This window comes from Eulemur rufifrons, chromosome 8 (genome assembly GCF_041146395.1).
Source record: "Eulemur rufifrons isolate Redbay chromosome 8, OSU_ERuf_1, whole genome shotgun sequence".
NCBI lineage: Eukaryota > Metazoa > Chordata > Mammalia > Primates > Lemuridae > Eulemur > Eulemur rufifrons.
The window spans coordinates 49367055-49391007 of NC_090990.1; the positions used below are offsets into that span (position 1 = coordinate 49367055).

The 23953-nt window shown below is 40.4% G+C and overlaps 1 protein-coding gene and 1 pseudogene across 5 annotated transcripts in view; one reads left to right on the forward strand and one right to left on the reverse strand.

The window, feature by feature from the left end:
- The window catches only part of JAK1 (Janus kinase 1), a 119137-nt gene that overhangs the window by 89403 nt on the left and 5781 nt on the right, over positions 1-23953 (reverse strand). The window contains exon 1 of one of the 5 annotated variants that reach the window (XM_069480098.1): positions 8734-8753. The exons of the other annotated variants lie outside the window; for them this stretch is intronic. The gene's annotated coding sequence lies outside the window, so the exon portion shown is untranslated. Of the gene's footprint in view, positions 1-8733; positions 8754-23953 lie in introns of those variants that run through there. 5 annotated transcript variants of the gene reach the window in all.
- Positions 5159-5720, forward strand: LOC138389576 (transcription factor BTF3 pseudogene; annotated as a pseudogene).

Sequence of the window (23953 nt, forward strand, 5' to 3'; positions counted from 1 at the left end):
ACATTCAGGGGCCCTCAACCTTTAACTTTAGCATAAAGAAGGCACCCCATTTGTGTAGGAGCTACTCCCTCTCCCCTGGCCTTTCATCTCTGCCTGTCAAAACTCTGTTCTTCACCTGCTGTGGGAATGGTAAATTGTTAGAAACTACCGGGAGGCAATCTGGTAAAAAGACCTAAAGAACAGGAACCTATGTGACTCCCAGAAATTTATCCTAAGAATAGCTAACATATGCACACAGAGATCTAGATGTATATATGTGTGTGTCTGTCTATTAAAATTGAAAGCAATAATAATAATAGCTACATTTCAGAGCACTGGATCCTCTGATAAGGTTCTTTACATCTCATTTAATGCTCACACCAATGCTGGGAGCTAGATATTACTGGACTGTATAAATAATAAAACTAAGTTCTATAAAAGATATAATTTAGCCAAAGGTCACCTAGCTAGTGTCAGCGTCAGGTTCAAACCTAACTTACTCACTCTTGCATTTAGCAAACATTTATTAAGCATCTACTCCGTGTCAGGCATGGTGCTACGTGCCAGCTTTGTTGCTGGCACTTTTCTCTCATTTTGAAATAATTTTAGATTCACAGAAGACCTACAAAGACAGCACAGAGAGTTCCCATACAAATGTTATGGCATTTTTAAATTGACAAAAAGGAATGAGCATCCATTTCATCATCAAATAACTCAGAGGGCACTGGGCAGCTGCAGCCAACACCCACCTCTGCCTTGGACTGATCTCCCGTCCCCACTGACTTCTGACTCTGCACCGTCCTCCCCACTGCACCAGCCAAGGGCAAGGCAAGGGAATTAAGGAAATTGCCACAAACCAAAGCTTCTTTCACCCAGTAAGAATTCTTAAGCCACTGCTAATGGGGACTAAAGCAACAGAAAGAATTATGCTTCTTATTTATTTATTTTTATTTATTATTTTGAGACAGAGTCTCCCTGGGTAGAGTACAGTGGCATCATCATAGCTCACTGCAACCTCAAACTCCTGGTCTCAAGCGATCCTCCTGCCTCAGCCTCTGGAGTAGCTGGGACTACAAACATGCACCACCACGCTCGGCTAATTTTTCTATTTTTGGTAGAGACAGGGTCTCACTCTTGCTCAGGCTGGTCACAAACTCCTGACCTCAAGCGATCCTCCTGCCTTGGCCTCCCAGAGTGCTAGGATTACAGGTGTGAGCCACTGTGCCCAGCCAAGTTATGTTTTTTAAATGAGTACAGAATCTCAGCGAAATCTCAAATAGGAAAGAGCAGTCATAACAAGAAAAATAACAAATATAAGTAAACACTACATCAGTGTTAGCTGTGCGTACCAGGCATCATACCAAACACTGTACTCATTAAATCCTAAACCATCCTGAAAAGTGGGTGCTGCAGTTAGCCCCATTTACAGATGAGCAAACCCAGGTGCAAAGAAGTTAAGTTTTACTCAAAGCTCCACAGCTAGTAAGACATTTTCCTTCCCTGGGAAGAGAGAGAACACAGGGCTCCTATCCCTCTGCTTTGAACTTCTCAGCTATTTTTAATATCAATGGGCCACCTTCCAGACATTAGATGTGACCAATCTCCAGCTCAGCACAACTATTCATGAGTGTAGCATTTCTCAGCCCCTGAGTAATCTTCGCCTAAGAGTGACGTATTTTGTACATGTTTCCAGGGGAAGTGAAGAAATTTGAGGGCCTTGCACAACACAGCCTAAAAGGAGGATTCCAAAAGGCCTTTCACATATGTTTTCATGATGCCCCAGGACATTACCTGTCGCCTGGATGTTACCTGCCTCCCGCTGCATCCTTCCTGCCAACAATCCGTGCAACTCACCACGTAGACTATCTCTACAAAATCGTGGTGTGGGAATTCACTTCAAGGGATCTGCACGTCTCTGACTACACAGCAAGATGCAGGGTATAAAAAGGGAATAACATATTTCTAGCACCACAAAATGCAAACTATTTGCTTCATCAAACATGCTGCTCTAAAAACAGTTTTTGCTTTCAAAGAATCCTTGGTTTGCCTTTAGACTCTCATTGTTTCATAATGAAGTGACTAACTTTGAATCATTCAAACCTGCTTTGGTGTTTAGGATTCTCAAGCACTACAGAGTATACAATTACTATATGAATATGAATTCAAGTAATACAAACACACTAAAAGACACAGCCAATGACCTAACTCAGGTCCACTTCTGGAATTAAGGAGCTGGCAGAAAGCAACCCAGACACGATTAGGAGTATGAAATAAGAGGGAAGATAAATGCTGACAAAACCCAGGAAGGGATGGGCTATCTTAGGAAGCCAGAAAATACACGGAGAGAGAAGAAAGGACCAAAAGCAGCCCCTGTTCCTAGTCACCAACTGGGATCAGTGAGGAAGGGTTTCAGTGAGATCCCAGGAGGCATCTTTCAAATGTCCTCCAGCTCTGGTCCTAGGAAACTTGCTCAACAAATGATGAAATAAATGACACAAAGGCACTGCATACGAAGCTCCTTTTTAAGGCTGTAAGAACCTCTTGTCCCAGCTTTGAGAGGGGAAGAGCAGAGGTGGGGGAAGCCACACCAGGGGAACTGGGCAGTGAAGAGCTGGGTTGTTTTCTCACTGGCAGTACCTGGCATCACTGCAAAGAGAAGTTGTGGTGACTCAGCATGAGTGCACAGAACAGGAAGAAAGAAACAACAGTGAAAGGGGAGCTGGGCCTTCTAGTTACAAAATGAGATGGGCAGGGACCCCGGGCTGTGGACCCACATGCGTGCCCCTCAATCCTGACTGCTCCCAAGGCTGTCCTCCTGAGCCTTCTCTGAAAACTCTCCCATGTATTGGAACTAAAGTATTCTGGTTCATCCTCTCAAAGTCCAGGTCAAATACCTCACCTTCCCTGAGCAGTCTTCCTGACTTCCTGAGCCAAATGTACTCACTCTCCTCTCTATGCCTCCACAATACTTTGTTAAACACATTAATTACAACCTTAGCTTGCTTTGTGTTATAATATCACCCATCAGATTATACTGGCAGCTGAGGCGGTATTTTATTCATTTTTGTTTCTCAGTCAGTGCCTAGAACCTAGCAGGCGTACATCAGATGAATGTTCTCTAGCAGGATCGTCCACAGTTCCCAAGGCCATAGCAGTTTGTAGGAAGGTTCAATGATCGACTAATAAAACCCACTTAACTTGAAGACTACTCTGTTTCTAGCCATGGGTATACGCACCCCTGCTCCCTCTAAAAGTGGAATAAGGGAGCTTCTCTCTTGATTCCCCTCTAACAACGAGAATGAGAATGCAGACATATCCAACATCCTTGGGGATGACCCCACCAAACAATCTCACATCCACTATGACTAAAATCTAAAGCACCAGATTGGGAGGGTACTGAAAAACAGTTTCAAAAAAGATTTCTGACCTTCCTCAGCCCATTAGAGAATGAAACCAGAAAGACTGATCATGATTCATTTTACACTGAGTCTCTGACAACCTGTTCTTTCCTCCTACTCAGCCTCAATGAGAAGTCCTCTCGGTCTTGGTAGTCACTCGCTGTTTTTCCAGCCTTTCCTGCAGCGAGAGCCTACCTGAGATGCTACAACAGAATCGTTTGCAACTGTGTCGGCTCACCTCTGATGCTAAGGGAGAAAAAGAGGGAAAGTCCCCAGAAAGCCACAGTGTGAGTCTCTACGATTTTGTTTAGTGTATGGTGGAGCTGTAACTGATGCACAAAAAAATCTGAAAAGGCTGGAGCACGACCCGACAGGATCCAGCAGGACCGTCCTAGACCAGACCTGTGTGTGTCTGGATACCTAGGACAGCTGCCCCAGAAACATAAGGGCCAGGGACACACCCCTGCCACTCCCCATTTCACAAGCTCACAAGGGGCCTTGTCTCCTAGCCCTAGACTTACTCTACCAGCGTCAACATGGAATGCGTCAAGCAAGAAGCCAAAATGCAGTTTCCAGATAAAACTCCCTCGTTCACTTCCTTTCCTTACATGCTCAAGATCAAAGAGGTTAGGCAACACAGAAGAGAGGTGCGGCTTTATTAGAGAACCACAGACTTTAAGGTTGTAATGGACTCTACAAAACATTCAGCGCCCTCTTTCACGGCAATAGCCAGCTATACTTTTATTACTGGGCTCAAAAAGTCTCTACCTTTACCCTCAACTCCATGGGGCCAAAGACTGTAAGACTATGTAGTATTTAAAAATAAAAATTTTGACACCGTACACCCTCCGACGCAGTAACATAGGACTGGGCAGGCACCCTTTAAGGCATATCCTTCTAAAGTCTCTAAAACTCTTGTATCGTGGAAGCATTCATTCATTCTTAGAGGAAAATTGAGTTCTTTTTCCCATGAAGTCAAAGAGAGGCACCTCATGTCACTTGCCTGTCACCTGTTCCACGTTCATAAGAATTTTCAATGTCACAGAAAACATTAGGTTGGAACCATATGAAATTGCCAACATTTGACCATTTTTGTGTACAAAAATGGCAATTTGTCTAAACCAAATATGTATAAATAAGAACGCATGGGCTGGTACAGTGGCTCACGTCTATAATCCTAGCACTCTGGGAGGCGGGAGGATCACCTGAGGTCAAGAGTTCGAGACCAGCCTGAGCAAGAGTGAGACCCCACCTCTACCAAAAATAGAAAAACTTAGCCAGGTATGGTGGTGCACATCTGTATTCTCAGTTACTCGGGAGGCTAACACAGGAAGATCCCTTGAGTCCAGGAGTTTAAGGTTGTAGTGAGTTATAATGACACCACTGCACTCTAGCTTGGGGTGACAGAGTGAGACTCTCAAAAACAAAAACAAAAAAAGAATGCAAAATAGTGCATTTTAAAATTAGCTTAAATCCCTAGAGCTTAGACATTTCACAGAAAACATTTCAAACGACTGTTTTAAAAAAAGGATCAAATATCTGTACAGGGTTGATTCTCCCCACCCCTAGTTTGGTCTGCAGGACCTTACGTAGGCTGAGCAATCTCGGCTATTTGGGGAGCTGTTCGACTGCCAAGCTGGCTCTGAGCCACCACCTGTTACTTTGACAGCTGTAGCTTCAGGGCTACCAGGACTATTTGCAAAACCTACACTTACATGAAGCTCAAAGTCTCAAACGGCAATCTCGAGTCCCTGCCTGTATGCACCTAAACTCAGCTGGTCTTCCCAAGACCCTCCGAGCGCCAACCCTGGTCCCCCGTGTGGCCCCTTTTACACTCCGACAAGATAAAAGAAACTATCATGAATCAAGAGAAACTCGCCAAACTGCAGGCACAAGTGCGCACTGGTGGAAAAGGAACTGCTCGAAGAAGGTGGTTCATAGAACAGCTACAGCAGATGATAAAAAACTTCGGTTCTTCTTAAAGAAATTAGGAGTAAACAATATCTCTGGTGAATATATTTACAAACCAAGGAACAGTGATCCACTTTAACAACCCTAAAGTTCAGGCACCTCTGGCAGCAAACACTTTCACCATTACGGGCACCACACTGAGACAAAGCAGCTGACAGAAATGCTACCCAGCATCTTAAACCAGCGTGGTGCAGACCGTCTGACTAGTTTAAGGAGACTGGCTGAAGCTCCGCCCAAACAATCTGTGGATGGAAAAGCACCACTTGCTACTGGAGAGGATGACGATGATGAAGTTCCAGATCTTGTAGAGAATTCTGATGAGGCTTCCAAGAATGAGGCCAACTGAAATGAGTCAACTTCGGAAGAAGATAAAACCTGAGGAAGTTACTGGGAGCTGCTATTTTATATTATGACTGCTTTTTAAAATTGTTTTGTTTATGGATCTGATAAAAATCTAGATCTCTAATATTTTTAATCCCAAGCCCTTTGGACACTGCAGCTCTTTTTTGTTTTTGCTTATACACAATTCATTCTTTGCAGCTAATTAAGCTGAAGAAGCCTGGGAATAAGGTTTGAAACAAAGGTTAATAAAGTTCTTTGTGTAGGGGGAAAAAAAAAAAAAAGGCTCAAAAGGCATAAGCCAAAGCCACCAAAGAACTCCACAGCACTCCTCTCCTTCTGATGGTACTTCTGGTTTCCAGGGAAACCACCTCATGCTCACCACACAGTCACAGTCCTGACAAGCACCCTCTGAACTTCAGCTGTTATTCCAGTTTTACCTGGAATCATTCAGAAAACCAGTTCCAAAACAAGTTTCAGAGACCCAACGTTGAGCATCTTCTATCTTTGCTAATTTTTCTATAAATCTAGAACCTTTAAAAATTAGAGAGAAAAGAGCATTATCACTTAAGTTAAAGTTCAATTATACAATACAGGCACTCTCTGTACTATCTTTGCAACTGCCTGCAGATCTATAATTATTTCAAAATAAAGGTTTTTTTTTTTTTTTTTTTTGTTAATAGGCATTAGAGGAATATTGATTAGTAACCAAAAACCAAAATAGACTTAGTTGATCAGGGAACAACAACAACAACAACAAAAAAACCTCATTATTTAAGTTTTTCAGGTATATCCTTAAGGCTGGGTCAAACTGATCCATCAATGATTCAACTAAACACTTGATATTCAACCTTGGAACAAGGAAACCTATCCATCAATCACTCCAACATTGTCTAAGATACACTAAATTACTTTCACTATAAGTCTCTGAAACAGAGAACGTCAAAATCTTTTATTTTAAGAAAGAATATAATTTCATGACCGAAAAAACTTTTTTTAAAAGTTCAATTATACACAGATACAAATAATGACTTAAGGAGTACAGAACAACTTTAATAAAATCTTTTAGATGTACTATGTGATTTTAAGTGTTTAGTCCATTAATAATAGAAAGCCTCTTTCCAACGACCGACCCAGCAATAATAAGATAGTAGCAGAATCTTTCTCTGGCCTATAAACTAAGCCTAGTTAGAAAAAATATCCAGGAGCATTTGTACTTGTCCGAACTCTTGATTCCATGATATCACATGAACCAAGTGAAGGCCCGGACCAAGACCGTCAGCCTTATGTGGAGGCACACAGACGATGACTGGCTTGGGCTTACAGCCACGTTTCAGCTTGATCTTACCACTCCACTTCCCTCAGCACCAGAATTATTTATCTCCTCTACTTCTCTCAACACTAGAACCATTTATAAAGCCCAGAACAGCTCTAAATGAAACTAGTAAGTAAACTATTTCTCCAAAACCAAACCATATACTTTCATGTTTCTCATGAAAAAGCAGGGTTCACTGAAGAAGAAACTGAGAAATAAATGCTTCCTCATGAAGTCCCTCTTGTTAATATTTTATGTCTACACAAGGATGTGATGTGGGCAGGGATAGTTGGCAGCACTACAGTGTCTCAAGATATGCTATCTGGTGCCCCCAGAACAGAATCATGGGCCTCTGCCTACCCTTGCCATTCTTAATGTTATAATTTAATATTTAATAATTAAAGTACTTAATTGAACTAAACTGAAGATCCATCTAGCATTCTTTTCACAGGGATTCGGCTGGGTCAACTGTATCTGGAGAACTACTGTCTGAAAGTCGGTAACATATTTTGCCCTAAAGACACCCTTGCCCCCATGGCACACTGTTCTTGGCTGCCATCAACCTTCTTGTCTAGAGTCAGGAGGATGTCAGATGATTTTGTAAGCAGATCTGTGCATGACAGTAGACATATAAGCACAACACATACCCCTAAGGGTGACCATGGAACTGGGAATAGCAAATGGCAGTTTACTATCCATTACATAGGACATGGGGAAAAGTATAAACATCTACCCAACCCCAACTCCAGTACCTCCAACCCAAGTTCATAAGAGCTTCACAGTTTGCATAAGTTTAGAGTCACTAGCAGATAGCATGGCTCTGTGGTAAAAAGCACGAGCTTTGCAGTCAGACAAGAGTTACTCATTTATAAAACGAACAAGGTACTTAATGTCTCCAAATATTGGCTTCCTTATCTTCTTTTTTTTTTTTTTTTTGAGACAGAGTGTCATTCTGTTGCCCAGGCTAGAGTGCCGTGGCATCAGCCTAGCTCACAGTAACCTCAAACTCCTGGGCTCCAGTGATCCTTCTGCCTCAGCTTCCCAAGTAGCTGGGACTATAAGCATGTGCCACCATGCCCGGCTAATGTTTTTTTAATATATATATATATATTTTTTTTTTTTAGCTGTCCATATAATTTCTTTCTAGTTTTAGTAGAGACGGGGTCTCGCTCTTGCTCAGGTTGGTCTTGAACTCATGAGCTAAAACAATCCACCCGTTTCGGCCTTCCAGAGTGCTAGGATTACAGGCGTGAGCCACCGCACCTGGCCTGGCTTCCTTATTCATCCAGTACACAAGAGTTTTTAAGGATTAAGTGAGGAATATACAAGGACACATACTGTACACACAGTATATATGTAATTTATAAGATCATAGTCATGGATATAATTCCTATACAAGGCTTTAAAAAAAACTCACAGAAAACCACATGGTTTCTATTTGCACGCTGATATCCGGCTGGTACAATACCTCTAGTGTATGTGTGCCACACAAGTCAATAAAAGCAGGAGCCAGAGAGGGAATAAGAGATAAACAACTTAGACTGTAGGTGCCCCAAGTAGGTGGCTGAATACTATTCCTTTCTAAGTAAAAACCAGCATGCAAACATACTGTCCTGTTTTAATAGTGCTAAGCTTCATTGTTTTGGAGCACACATAAAATGTAAGTCCGCCAAAGGAAATGCTGCAGAAATTTCATACAAATATTCACAAATGGCCAGATATGGCGTGTACCTATAGTCCCAGCTACTTGGGAGACTGAGGCAGGAGGCTCACTTGAGCCCAGGAGTTTGAGACTGGAGTAAGCTATGATCGCACCACTGCACTCCAGCCTGGATGACAAAGCAACATCCCATCTATAAAAATATACACATGTGTGTATATTAATATATATGTTTACATATAATCATGAATATTACACATTGCCAGGCCTTCTCACTTAGAGCTGTGTATAAAACACACGTGACTAGATGCCAACAAGCCTGTAAATCCTATAGGAACAGGCCCTACACACAGGCACATTGATAGCTTTCAAAAAGAAAAAACAGGTAAGCTGACAGAAAAACAATAGAAAGCATAGCAAGAATTCTAGTCTGAAGCTAGTTAGTGTTGAACAAATACACTATGTATTTGTGCGCATACATACACACAACTCGCAAGAACACATAACTCAATAGACAGACTCCCTATTATGATAATCATAACAGCCATAATTTATAGAAAACCTATTTTATGTCAAGTTTTTCTATCTCAATTTATTTAAAAAATGAGCAAAGTAAGATTAAGAGGGGTTTGTTATTCCTAGGCAACAGAGTCAGCAAGTGGTCTGACAACTTCGGCCTATGCTGTGCTCCAGAAGTACAGTGCATGACACAGTTTACAGTCATAATCGAACCTGACAAAGAAAAAATAAACTGTACTCCGTTACCTCCGTGTAAGAACAAAAATATACACATTTTTTAACTTTTCATCAAAATAAAGTTTTTAAAATATGGTTACTAAAAGAATAAACTCTCACCATCTAGAAAACTTATCCCAAAATGATTCATCTCTAAGAGGTCAAAAGAGCCAAGAATTTACTGTAACTTGCATCCACATCTGAGAAACAAATTCATTCCTTAACTCTAGAGAAACACTTAAACACAGAATGCAGCAATATCACTAGAAATTCTTTCACTTGGGGCTTATTCACTTATTACTCTGACAATAATTAGAAATGAAAGATAAGACAAAGATGATTTGTCTTGCTCAACCAAATATTTTAGGGACAAAAAAAATTAAGCAAATTAAATCAATAATTATTTCAAATTTCCCATGGTTAGAATGAAAAGCACTGGCCTCCTTTCAGAGTCTTCTCTCCTTCTATCAGAGAAACTGGGGCTGGAAAGGGAGCCTCAGAGCTATGGTGTTACATTCAAACTCCCACAAAGGAGCTTCATTTTAATGATGAAGAAACCAAAGCTCAGAAGCATGAAGTGCCTGAATTAACCAGGGTCTCAAAATCAGTTACTATCGGATCCTCAACACGAATCCAGGTACCTGACTCTCTAAGTTTAGTGAAATGTCTGAATCTAAAGACCAAATGGAGAGCCTGAAGTCAAGTCAGTGTCCCCTGGGACTTCGGGGCATTCTCCAGGGGAGGCAGGGAAGATGGTGGAAGTCTGATCTACAGGACAGAGGCCCGGAGAAGCCCTACCTACTGGAGCCCTGTCAGCCTGGAGCAACTGCGTCAGGGAGGTGCTTCCTCACAAAGACGAGAATGATTTAGAATTAGCTAAGACTCAAAAAAAGAGCAACTACTCCTGGATGAACATAGTAACCAAACGCAAAGATAAAATATCAAATTAGAAGAAAAGATTATGGTGTTTTATGAGAAACGTTTATATTTGAATGATGAAATTCAATATATCCTGGATGGAAGTAGATATTTTGACATAAAGGATAAAGAAGACATGCGGATCTGGATTGTCAGGAAGAAAAAGACACACTAACATTTCCCGCAGGAATTTATCACTGCTTCACTAGGGATGAGAAGAACTGTGTAAAAGCAATCCGGCCACAAGCTGGAGAACCAGTATGGACTGTTCTGATACTCAAGAACCGCATAAGTCATTTTTGGCACAGACAGCACAATGGGGCCCTCTGGAGACTAATACACTACTTTGTAAAGGTACTAACCATGGTAAGTGAGCAGAAAATTAATCATTTTCTTTAAAAAAAAAAAAAAAGCTTTGCAAATCTATGTTTTATTATACAGAGAGGGAGAGATATGTAAAGCGTAAAAAGTTTATGTAAAAATAAATTTAGAAATATGTTTCCAAATTTTCTGAAGCATAACTCTCTCCCTTCTGAAGAAAGTGTCTAAATACTACCCTGAAATTGAGGTTTGAGATGGACCATTCTAACAATTAAGTCAAAGAACAGGAAGATAAAACACAGATATCTTTTATCTATGCTTTATTTGAAGAACTTTGTCCTTTCCCAGTTCCTAGATGCAATGCTCCATTTACTATAGGTTCCCTTGGTTTAGTTTTCACTAGTTATCGAGAAAGTTTAATCTTATTAAATCCAAATCTAATCAATATATGTTTACTAACTGACTAGGTATACTGACTCTCGTATGAACCAGGAGGCATGGAGAAAGGAGGTCACATACTGAGCTTGGTGCTAGGTTCTACAGACTTTCTGTCTGACTTAATGCAAAGAAGTCATCTAAAAAGCTGTCATGCTAGGCATTATGTCAAACCAGTTTCCTATCTGGAATCTTAGAGGCTGCACAGAAGTGCCATAAAGCTGCACAGAGGTGCCAGAAGCAAAATCTTAAAAGTGAACTGCACTCTCCAGGGAGTGTGGTTATAAGCTTGTTGTCACAAGTCTTTTCAAAAGATAAGCTAGCCTTGCTGATTTTACAAAAGCAGATCTAACCAGTAAAATAACTTTAAAACACTAGGAATACTATCTGTGGGAAATCATTATAACCACTTATCAGTACAAGATGCATTCTATAAAATTGCTTTCGGGCTTCTCTCATCATGAAGGATTAGCAGCTAGTATTTTAATCATTAGGGGAAAGAAGCCGACCCTATTTTACTTGGAAGGGTTTTCAAAGCTCACTGCAACACAGCCAGTAAACACAAAAGGACAAAGTTTGTCTCTTCCACAGCACTATCTTCCAGCCATTAAAGGTGGCTTTCACTTCACACCTCCAGAGCACATCTTGGAATCTGGCAGCCCAGGATGTTTACGGTGCTTGGGGGGAATCTAACCGTTAGAAAATACTTCTCCGGCATCCCACAGTCCCCAGGACTGTATCTTCGCCAAGGAAGCTATAGAATTTACTGTCCTAAAAAAACTAACTGGGCAGATTTATGATGTTTCTGTTAAAGTACAGTGTGTGCTTTTTAAATCATGGCATAAATAAGTATCCAAAATCTTAAAATTTGAAAAAACTTTGAGACAACAAAACCACTTACAGCATCCTAAGGATACAATCAGAAAACTGCACAAAAAGGGAGGCACAAAGATGTTATAACCGGATTATTTATAGAAGGATAAACAAACAACATATATGTATCCCACAGTAGAGGATTAGTTAACTAAACTTTCACTTCACCCATACAATGGAAAACTATGCACCATAAAAAGCTGTGATACCATAATCAAAAGTTACTGGGAGGGAGGGGGATTTTTAAGGAGTCACTGGTGAAACGTCTATATAACAAGAGCATTATGTTCTACAATTTCCTTGAAAACTTTTTAATGTATAGGTTCACATATGCATGAAATAAAATCTAAATCATAAACATTAAAATATTAACAAAAGCATTTATCTGTGAGTGGCAGGTCATGAAATTTTCATTTTTTTAAATGTAAATATATTATCTAAGTTATAAATTCAGCAGCTATGGCAAATTTCAAATGATTGCCCAGGAAGGGCCAATTATTAGGCTGACATCCCGACTTCTCTCAAAGGAAATATAAGAATGGCCAACACAGCATTCTGTGTGAAACTCTGCTTGTTGAACATAGCTTGAATAGACAAACTATCTAAAACTAATTCAAAAATAACAATTTAGGGAAATACAAGTGTCTTATGTCTGTAGAGACCAAACATGATACAGATCAGTGAAGACTCCATAAAATACGTGTCTTTCTTATACAAAATCGAAAAAAGGTTATTTTGAATTCACAGCCTGTAGCTTTTTTAAGACTTAAGAAAAAAGGTAAAAAAGAAAGAGGAAACAAAACCTGTCCTCAGAGGCCCAAGTCAGGGTTAGACTGCTTTGAGGCGCCCTATTCCAGACATAAGTACCTTACTGAATCACTTCCTCAGCTGCGTTCCCACAGTGAGCACGCGTGAGAGCAAGCCCCCTCCACAAGAACGAGGTCCGGGCAGGTAAACTGGAACCTAAGCATGTGTTGGGGCCTTGACAGTGACCAGAGGCAGCAGGCCTGAAGCCCGAGCCTCGGGAGGCTCTGGGGAACCGGGGGCAGCAGAGGGGTCGGTGGGCAGCTGCACTGGAGCAGACGGCAACAGGAAGACAAGTTACAAAACCGACTGTACCTGCAGGCTGTGCTGGTCTCAAAAACCAGTCAAGGGCACAGTGGAAGAGTATGGGGTTTGGGGCTAAAAGATAAAAATGGCTTCACCTCTCTGAAATTGTTTCTTCTTTAAGTATCAAATGAAAATTATACGAGAGAACGCCTTTTGATCTATAATGAGCTCTCAACCTTTTCTTCTTCTTCTTGTTCTTAATATAACTGTTTCCTCCATTAAGGTCCAATTAGCCTAGATGTGCTTTGTAAAGTGGCTTTTGTACTGACAAAGGGAAGAACATAAAAAGAAAATGCCAAACAATTAAACAGGCCTCCACAGGACAAACCCGTAGTTAGCTTCTTACCGTTGGCCACTGTTTGTCCAGTAATGTTTTTCTGGCCATCTGCTCAACAGCAGGCACTGGGCTGAATTAGGACTAGGAGGATGAACAAGAGAGACTTGGCCCCTAATCTCTGGGGCTTCCAGTGTGGCAAGGGTGAAAGACAGCATCAAAGAAAAAGACCCAGAAGTAAGAGAGACCATGACATATTTAAGAAGCAAAAGCAGTCAGCAGGGCTGGAGTGCTGACTACCAGAATGAGAGTGGAAGGAAAGCAGGGCTGGTGACCACCAGGGACTCCTTATCCCATGCTGAGGAGTTTGGACAGACCCGATCCTAACAGCAAAGGGCAGCAAGTGATGGATTTTAAGCAAGGCAGTGACGTGTTCAGATGGGCATTATAAAATGATTGTCCTGGCATCCTAGAAAAGATCCGCCCTGAGCAGAAAAACGCAGACAACAAAAGTAGAATCCATTTCCCAAGTAACAAAAAGTTAAGCAAAGGGCAATATGTGAATGTTTTAGAGAAGCCAGCAAACTTGCGTGATTTTACATCTGACTGATGTAAATGTAAAGGCGCCCCCCACTCCAATTGGTCGTGCAAAAACACACTGTATTTAATAGGATATTTTGCAAGCCTAGAATTGATCTAAAGTTCTTTTCCTTTATAATAACTAAGTTATGCAACAAATAATAAGAATCTTCACTACAATTTCACACTCGTGGCTTCCTCTGCACTTACAAACTATCATTTTCTAATGACAAAAAGCATCAAAACAAAAGGCAATCAATTCCTTTCATGTTATTGGAAGAAAACTGTATCTGCCAATAAATAATTATAATGGTCAGTAGATGACATATTATTAGCCAGCAGGTTGTCTGTACAATAGTCAAGAAATGAGCAGTTTCCTGCCAATGGCTAAGGCCATTTGTGATCTAAGTTTCTATTTTCCAGAATTATATATTACAAGTCATAAAATTGGTTATAACCTTTGATATAGTAAATCTATGCATTTCTCCTAATAAAGTAGTTAGTAATAGAAAAAAAATCCTATTTGTATGTTTTTAAAGGTTCCCTATAATAATCCATAAAAATAGAAATAGTTTAAATATTCTATAACAGGGGATTTATGTAGCAAAATAAATATATTATCTATATACTAAATACTATATCATTCAAATATTATTATGAAGATTCTATTACAATAGAATAAAAAAGTTTAAGTGAGAAAAGAAGAAAGATATGTTTATCTGCATAATTAAAATTACTTAAAACAGTACATACTCATACATTATGGGCAAAGACTGGAAAAAAGTAAAAATAGCTTTAACATAGGAGTAAATGTCAACATTAAAGGAAACATTTTTATTAAAAACTTACATTAAAATTTTAGAAACCAGAACAAAGCGTTATCTTTTGTAGGAGCAAACTAAGCTTGTGCTGATTAGTTTGTTCCTAAGAAAAAACATCAATGAGGGCTCAGTGCCACCCATCCAGCCCAGCCCTCAGACTCGGCACCCAGGACACCTCACACAAGTAGCCTGATCTCTCTTCTCCCTGTCCTTCATAATATTCAAGGTAATGGGCAGATCCTAAATTATCCTAATTTCTCTTAAATAACTTCTAAATTTCCTACCCATATGTATCTCAGCCTTCTCAGAACTATTTGAACAGATGAGTAGTTTCCTAAATTCTACATGCAACTACCTTCTGTATTATTTTATCACTCAATCACAAATCCAACATGGTGTTATACAAAAAACACTAAAGTAGTGGCCCATAGAGGTCTTGGGCAAGTCACTTAAGTGCTCTGATTCCTTTTTCTCATTGTAAAATTGAGAACCAACTCTTGAAATTATTACAAGATTTCATAATTGTTTGCTAATAAGCCTTAAACAGTACTTATTAGACAAAATCTATAAACTCAGAACCAAATATTCAGGTTCACAGCAGACCTGTCTCCGTGATTTCTTAAAATCATTAGAGCTATCAGTTCTAACCTGAGAAAAGTAAACAGGACTCCAAGCCAAGAAAAAACTCGTTTGACTGCTTTCCTGTCTCCCAATAGTCAAAGCAATATGTATTCTCATAAGTGTCTGGCTCCCAAATACTTTTCAGTGTCTCAATTCGACCTAGCATAAGCAGTATTTTATCTGATTGGCAACTGTGTGGCAATATTCCCCTTTTGATGTTGCCTGATCCTTACTCCATTGATTTTTTTAATTGAAATATATCAACCATACAGAAAAGCATAAAGAACCATTGATTTTTAAAGAGGACCAAATAGGTCTCCTCACAGGGTTCCTACTATGTGCCAAACACAACGGCAGTGGTTCACTATAAAAAGGTCAGCAACAGACGGATGAGGACAGTTAAGCAAATAAGTGCAATAATGTGCATACATTCCAGAATGTGCCTGCTTTGGGCATGATACATAAACCTTTAAAGTATACCAATGCAGGTAACACACTCAAACACAATACACTAGCAGTATTTTGCTGATAAACAGTTCTGCCTTTTTAAGACTTCATTCCCAGTTGGTTGTTTGAAAGTTGGCACACATTCCACCCCCCCCCCCACACACACTGCTGTAAATGTGGTTAGGTTTCCAAGCCAACATATAAAAGACCAATGTAACACATAAAGTATCTGAAACACTATACATGTGCCCTGCCAAAAGAGCAAAAAATATTACTGCAGCCAAAAAGAACGTGAGTGATTTTGTCATCTGAAAAGCTGGAACATGAGGAAAAGCAGGGTGAGGTTGATAAGAGGTGCAGATAGAGTCCCACAGTGGTGCCTGGAGGCTTTAAGGCAACAGAGCTCAGAGATGTTGAGACCAAGGGCCAGGTAGGCCCGACTCTCATCAAATCCAGGTTCCCCCACTTAAAAGCCGGGTGTCTTTAAACATGTTATTCAACCATTCTGCAGCCCCAGCTTACTGATCTGAATGTCTGGCACAGAGTAAACATTCAATAAACTATAAGTCAGTTTATATATTTTTTTCATTTGTTTGACGCTATATGGCTTTCAACTTGACGTGTGAGTATCCTTAGCACATAGCTGGGTTTATCAGTCATTATTAGAAAATGTTCAGTTTCCACATAAAACAAAAAGATTTTTTTTCAAAATGTCTAAGCAAGAAATGTATAAGGGAGGGACTGATGAAAATGTATGACACGTGAGAAAAGGAACACCTGAATTAAAATGAAACAACTAAGAAGAGACCATGGACAGAGGGAAAAGGCAGGTATGTGGATATAAAGAGGAGTCTCCCAATAAGAAAAGACATGAGGTGGGATTCCAGGGAATTTCCAAATGACTTCTGGGCTGTCTACATAGGGAGGGGAAGGGAGGAAGAATAATTAATAACAGTGGCAAACCCTTACAGGGTATTGGTACATACACACATAGACAGACGCATACACACATAAACACATATTCTCATTTAATGCTTACAGTCCCATAAGGAAATGCCATTATTATCCTCATTATTATCCTTTTACAGATGAGGAAACCGAGGCACAAAGAGGTTGAATAACTTGCCCAGGATTACTTAGCTAATAAAACAGGCCATGATTCAAACCCACTGGCTCTGGTTCTAAAATTCGGAAGTCTAAACCACTATCTTATTACTGATGTTTTTGTAATGGGAAGCCAACCATTTGCATAAGGGGGTTTCCTACATCAGAAGTTCACAACTTGAATAATGTCTACCTATACAGGTCCCACTTATAAAAGTGTAAACATTATGTAATCATTTACAGATTTTCTGGCAACACTGAGTATTTGGGGTGGTGGTGGGTAACAAACTTTTATTAAATGCTTCTGGGTCCCAGGTACAGTCTGAAGCTATTTCATAGGTTTTTACCTCATTTAACCTTCACAAACTCTCATTTATGACAGGCACCATTAAGTCCATTTTGCAGCTGAGAAAAACTGAGACTCAATTATGATTCCAAAGTTGCAGAGTTAGTAAGTGGCAGAAGATGGGGTCAGATCCAGCTCTTCCTGGTTCCAAGTCCAGCGTGCTTTTCACATCACCACATCTGGTATCCTCAGACCCAAGCAGGTAAACATGGCACGTGTTATATAACAACCAGGTAATATAAAGCAACAGTAAATCTAGTCTGACTTAAAATCTCAAAAACATCAATGTAACTTTTAAGCTAAATATTTCACAAGAAAATACCAAACTGTAGGACAGGTAAATTAATCTAACTGCCCTGCCCAAAAACTTAAAAAAAAATTCCTTCGAGTCTTCTTTATTACTTTGCATCTAACAATACCAAATACCATATTGTATAGATGCACTGAGGCACATCTTCAAGGACCTAAGACTGCTTCAAAAACATTAGGTTAGCAAATAGGATACGAACAAGTTTCCTAGGTTCTTATTTTAAATGCCAATGTCAGCAAAAAAAAAAAAAAGGAAGAAAGTAGAAAAAAGTTTTTTTAAAGAGTAGAAAAGTGAGTTTTTTAATGCCAAAGAGTTTCAGATTTGAATTCCAGCTCTGTCATTTATTAGCTTTGTTAATCTGGAAAATGATGCCATTAAGATCCAACTCTCTGGCTATTACAAAGATTAAATATCAAATGCAAAGCACACAGCCCGACAGCTGACACACAGTAAAAGCTTACTAATCATTAGTCTCATCCCCTTGCTTCCTCTCCCCCCATTTGGAAGACGTGCCACACATATCAAAGACCTGGGAGACACGGAGACATGACCTTACCCCAAGCTCACATTAACCTACAGAATACAAGACACTCACAAGGCACTTTTCTCATTCTCTACCAAACCCACATCATGAATCCCATATTGCCTCAAAGCCTTTTTGCCTGTTTTATCCAGTATAATTGCCTCTTACCATCTTGTCACCACAGGCTGGGGAAACCAAGGGGCAACTATTTATATTTCCATTACCAAAAAGAGAGAGAGAGAGTTGAAGCTACCTATATAAATATAAAAGACATAAAAAAGGACCATTAATTACAAGGAGGACTTACCACATGTGACAAGTAATCTGGTGAGGAGACTGAGGCAGAGAGGTTATTTTAATAAAATTGGATAGCAACCAGAAACTAGCCAAGGATTTAGCCTTGAGCTTCCTGGCAAGGAAACACAATGAGTTACGGAGCATGCTTTTCTTTCTTCTTATAAAAGGAACATCAGTTGCTGATGAGGGATGCCGATAACTTGCCTGAACTTACTGCTCTAAGCCATTCGCAGAACCCAAGACTTCCAAAATGGTTGGTAATCTTTCATAGAACGGTACCACTTTATACAAGAATCAGAATTTAATTTGACCCAACTCCCTTCAGTAAAATGTTCCCACCTTGAACCTCTTGCACACTTGGTAAAATTTGTACCATCCCACAAAGGATTTAGCATCTATTCAATAAATACCAGAATGCCTCCTATGAAAGGGGATATTACAATGAAAGAGAAGGTTCTTGTCCTCGAGGTCCCTGTGACTGCACGGTGAAGGTAAGTCTACAAAAGAACTGAAGCGCAGGGCAGAACACGATGCCCCAGAAGGGAGGGTCGCATGCCACCAAGGGTTCCCCCAAGGGAACACATGCACACATGCCTCCTGTTGGGGTGGGGAGGGGCAGAGGAAGAGATCAAGGATATCTGAAGGGGCCTTGAAAGTTGTAGAATTTTGACAGATAGTATGGGCAAAGTGCATTAAAAAAGAAGAACGCAGAAAACCATGGAAACATTTGAGACTTGAATGCAAAATAATGAATAATCAGAGCGTAGAAGGAAAGGTAAACTGAGGTCTTATCACAAGGAACCTTTACTACCATAGTGCAGTGGAGTTTGGACTGTTTTCTATAGGCAATAGGGGCTTCTGAAGGCTTGTGATCAGAGATTCTATGACCTGGGTCAAGGTCACAGAATTCAGTAAGATGACTCAACATCCCTGCGGAGGACAGGGGAGAGGCTGGAGGCAGGGAGACCAGATTGGAGATTACTGCAATCTCCCAGGAAAGCAAGCCAGAAGGCAGGCTGCAGCAGTGGGAACCCTGAGAAAGCAAAGGTGCAAAACACTGGGAGGCAGCACTGAGGGAGCCTGGAGAAGTGCCAGATGTGGGATGAAAGCAAAGGGAGAGATCAGGATGAGTCTAAGGCAGGGTCAGCAGACTAAGCCTGCAGGACAAACCTGGCCTGCTGCCCGCTTTGTACAGTCAATACACTAACAAACTTTTACACTTTTAAAGGGTTGGGGAAAGAGAATAATATTGTGTGACAAGTGGCAATACAAATTTCAGTGTCCATACATAAAGTTTTATTGGAGCACAGCCACACCCATTGGTTTCCATATTGTCTGTCTGCCTTGATATCCAGTAGTTGCGACAGAGACTGCAACGGCCCTCAAGGCTGAAAATATTTACTGTCTTTCCCTTCACAGAAAGCGGTCTAAGGTGCTAGTCTAAGGTTTTGAGGGCGGTGGATAGAAATGGTAGTAAGAGATACAGAGAAATAAATCATCCATTAGTATGGAGAAAGTCAGAAAGAGAGTCAGAAAAAGAGATGACATCAATTTTGGAGCAGTTAAATGGGAGGTGTCAACAAGACACCCAGGTATGAGAGCCCAGCATAAAATGGGAAGATCATCCCACCCTGGATTGTCAGCACTGGCTACACCCTCTGCCTACTATATTCTTCCCTCCAGGTCATCGCTCATCTTTCAGGGCTGAGTTCAAATGTGGCCTCCTCAGGGAGGCTGCCCCTCACCCACTCACCTAAGCATTCTCTGCCCATACATTGCTAATTTTCTCCATTGCACTTATCACCACCTGAAATTATCTTATATCTTAGAATGTTGGCTCTTAACGGCAGAGGCCTTCCCTCTCCTATTTCCCAGTGCCCCCAATACCTTACATAGAGCCTGAAACCGCTATGCCAGTATTTGGGGAGGCAGGGAGCAGAAAGGAATATAAATAAAAGGGACACCTGGAGCTCAGGCAAAAGAGGGTCATCTGCACAAATGAGATGTGCCATCCATTCACAGAACCTTTAGGAAAGTCTTCACTGGGGGAAGGGGAGAGGTGACAGAAAGAGAAGACACCAAAAAGAGAACAAAGACACAGAAAGGGGCCTGGCAAGGTGGCTCCTGCCTGTAATCTAGTGCTCTGGGAGGCCAAGGCGGGAGGATTGCTTGAGTTCCAGAGATCAGCCTGAGCAAGAGCAAGACCCTGCCTCTACTAAAAATAGAAAAATTAGCAGGGCATGGTGGTGTGCTCCTGTAGTCCCAGCTATTCGGGAGGCCGAGGCAGGAGGTTTGAGGTTACAGTGAGCTATGACGAGAAGGGGGTCGTGGTATGCAACACAGTGAGACTTTGTCTCAAAAAAAAAAAAAAAAAAAAAGAAAAGAAAAGAAAAGAAAAAAAAAGAGAAAGACAGAAAAGGAGAAGGAATTACTTACTGTGTCTCAGAAGCCAGACAGCAGGGGGTTCAGCCAGGAAGGGGGTTTTCAGCAGCATGAAACGTTTTAGATAACAGGGCAGGAAAAAGGTGTTAAAATGTGACAGCAAGAAGGTCACCAGTGACCTCAAGGAAGCAGTGGAATCCAGTTTGCAAAGGGTTAAAGAATGAGTGGGTGGGAGGAAGTGAAGATTGTCAAGGCACAAACATAGAGGGGGGAAGAGGGGAGAGGATCTGGGGAGGGGAAGCAGTGACGGATGGGGGTAGGATCTTTCTTTTTTGTATAGGACCCAAATCCCATCATGTCACTGCCCTGTTTAAAAGCCTCAACTTTCTGTCCCACCTTACGATAAGGCCTTGATCAGGTTCCTGCCTACCTCACCAGCCATGCATCTCTGTCTTCTCTACCCCAGCTGCAAGGTGTTGCTCCTACCTTAGGTCCTTTGTACAAGCTGTTGCCTCTGACTGAAAAACCTCCTCACCCTCTTACTCATACTCTTTCACTCATCAGATTTCAAAGTACAAAGCTGTACTGCAGAGAGCCCCTTTTCTTACTGTCCCCCTCCTCTGCCTCATGGCAAACTAGATATCTCTCCTGCTATTTGGCATGACTGTAACAAATAGTAATACAGTTGCTGAACTGTTGTCTTTTCTACTAGCAAGGAAACTTTCCAAGAGCAGAAGCCAAGCCTGTCTTGTCCTCACATATGTGTAATCTATAGATAGTTGTTGGATAAAGGAATAAATGTAAAAACCCGAGAGCATTTTGATCTCAAACAGCTTGTGCATCACAAGTGGCCTACTTCCTAAATCTCCATCTAGTGGGTTTTCCATTTATGTTCAGGCCAATCTGACTTCCTCTGACCTCGTCCTATTTCCAACCAACCCGAGTGAATGGTCATTCTAAAGGAGTAAAAAGATGAGCTTTTCCAGAGTCACCACCATACATCAAATGATTTTCCCAGTAAGATAACTGATATACACTGATTAGTGGACTGGTCTAAAGTTTTACAGAATGGCTTTAACTGAACAAAATCAGAATATTAAATTTAGGCATTAAGCATATTACTTTTGTTAGTCTGTGTTATGTGAATTAATGCTGAAATAGGTTTGCAGGTGTAGTTGGCAAAAGATCCACTGCACCTCTTTATAATATAAATTGCATATGTCTGTGTGTGACCCACCAAACTAGTTTAATAACAAGATTTTTCTCTGGGAGGATATACATTTCGTAGACTGTTTTTTCCTTTTGTCTTTTCTCTTACTATAACATAAAACATTATTTTAAATTCTAATTGAAAAAAATTGCTATAAACTATAGGCTTGCTACAGTCTGAGCAAATTAACTGTGCAAACAAGAGGCCTACAAATATAATTGTGCTTAATTAACTGTTGTCAGTTCTAATACCCTTAAGCCATTTAAAACACTAAAAACAAATAGGAGTTGCAGTAATTACAAATCGTTCTTATCTATTTCTACTTTATATATTCAGACTGATCTGAGTTACCCAATGCACCTGAAAATAACAGACCTAAATTTACTTTTTAAATACTTACAGGTCAGCCTTTTCACCAGTTGAGGTGCACTTCCCTACCCACTGTCCCTCCACAAATCAAATTAGGGAGTTTTACTGTCTTCCTAATACTAGCAAGGGAAGACAAGGAAAGACACAGCTAACTCTTTTGCTGTCAAAGCACATGGGGTAAGAATGATGTCAAGAGCTCTTTTCCAACCACATGGCAACTACTGTCTGTCCTTCAGAGTATGAATAATGCCCAGGCCCAAGAAACCTGTCCAACACGTTAACACCAAGAAGGAAATACATTCAAAATACTAAAAAAAAAAAAAAAAAAAAAAAATACATCTATGATTAGGAGGAAAGGCCAACTGTTTGTACAATTTTATATTTGGGGTAAATCTTGCTTTAGGAAAGCTAAATACGCATATAGAAATAGAAACCTGAAAACAGCATTCAGAGGAAACTAAATATATATTTGGGGGTCCTTTAAACTCTTATAATTCCTCAACAGCAAAATTCCCTGGAGTATTATTTGACTTACAAGATTTTTAATTTCCACACAGCTCTGAAGACAGTATTTTACAAACAGGTATGCCGGGTGCCTCTGCCAACAGCCGGCTTACTTGCTAAGTAAACTAAATCAGTGAGGGCAACACAGTATCTTTATACTGACTTTCCCGAAAGCCGAATACATTCCTACCAAATTATATACCTTGGATGGCATTTTAAGTTTAATAAAAGCACCTTTGTTACTTATTTTTTCCTTAAAAATAGAGTAAAACCTAATTTATCTAGCACCTTTGGTGCTGTCTACATAATAAGCCCTTCTAGATTTGAGAAACTGCCTTCTTTAAGCACCTAAGGTTTTCTGATTTACCCATTTTTAATTAAAGCCTCTCTAATTAAAATATATCAGCTACTCTTCGCTTTACATCTGCTGGGGGGGCACCTTCCCTACCATCTTAAAATATTCTGAATCTAATTTGAGTTTTTTTAAAAACATAGTATATTTACCAATAATTTTTTAAATATAATAGCTAGCACATTTTTAGCTCATACTGTGTGCCTGGCACCATTCCAAAATCTTTAGGTGTAGCCATTCAATCCCGTAACAATCTTAGAGGTAGATACGTCTTTACTGTCATTCTGTGAATAAGGAAACAGGCATAACTTGCTTACGTTCTCATAGCTGGGATCAAACCAAACCGTCCGGATCCAGAGCCTCCAAAAGCAGACTATCAAAGCCAAGGAAAAATTAAGGCTTAAATACAATAAATCTGTTGTCTATACAGGTGTGATAAATTAACCAGCTTTAGTCTCCCACAGCCGGGTTCAAGTGATCATTATCTTCTAGGCAGAGAGCCACAGCTCTTCTTTTTAAATTCCACAGAGGCAGCCTTCTCTTGCAGATCACTCAAGTAACTGTCCCTGAAGAGTTAAAGCAAAAATTCCTCACTGGCTTTTCATTCTGAAGAAAACCTCTTCTCTGAATTTGTCCTGTAGAAATTCTCTGACAGTAGCTTCTTATCCTGCCCCATTCCCTACTTGCATACCTCCCACCTGCTAAATGTGGTGTCTGAAGTTGCCCTTTTCTTCTAGAGATACGAACTTTCACTTCATTT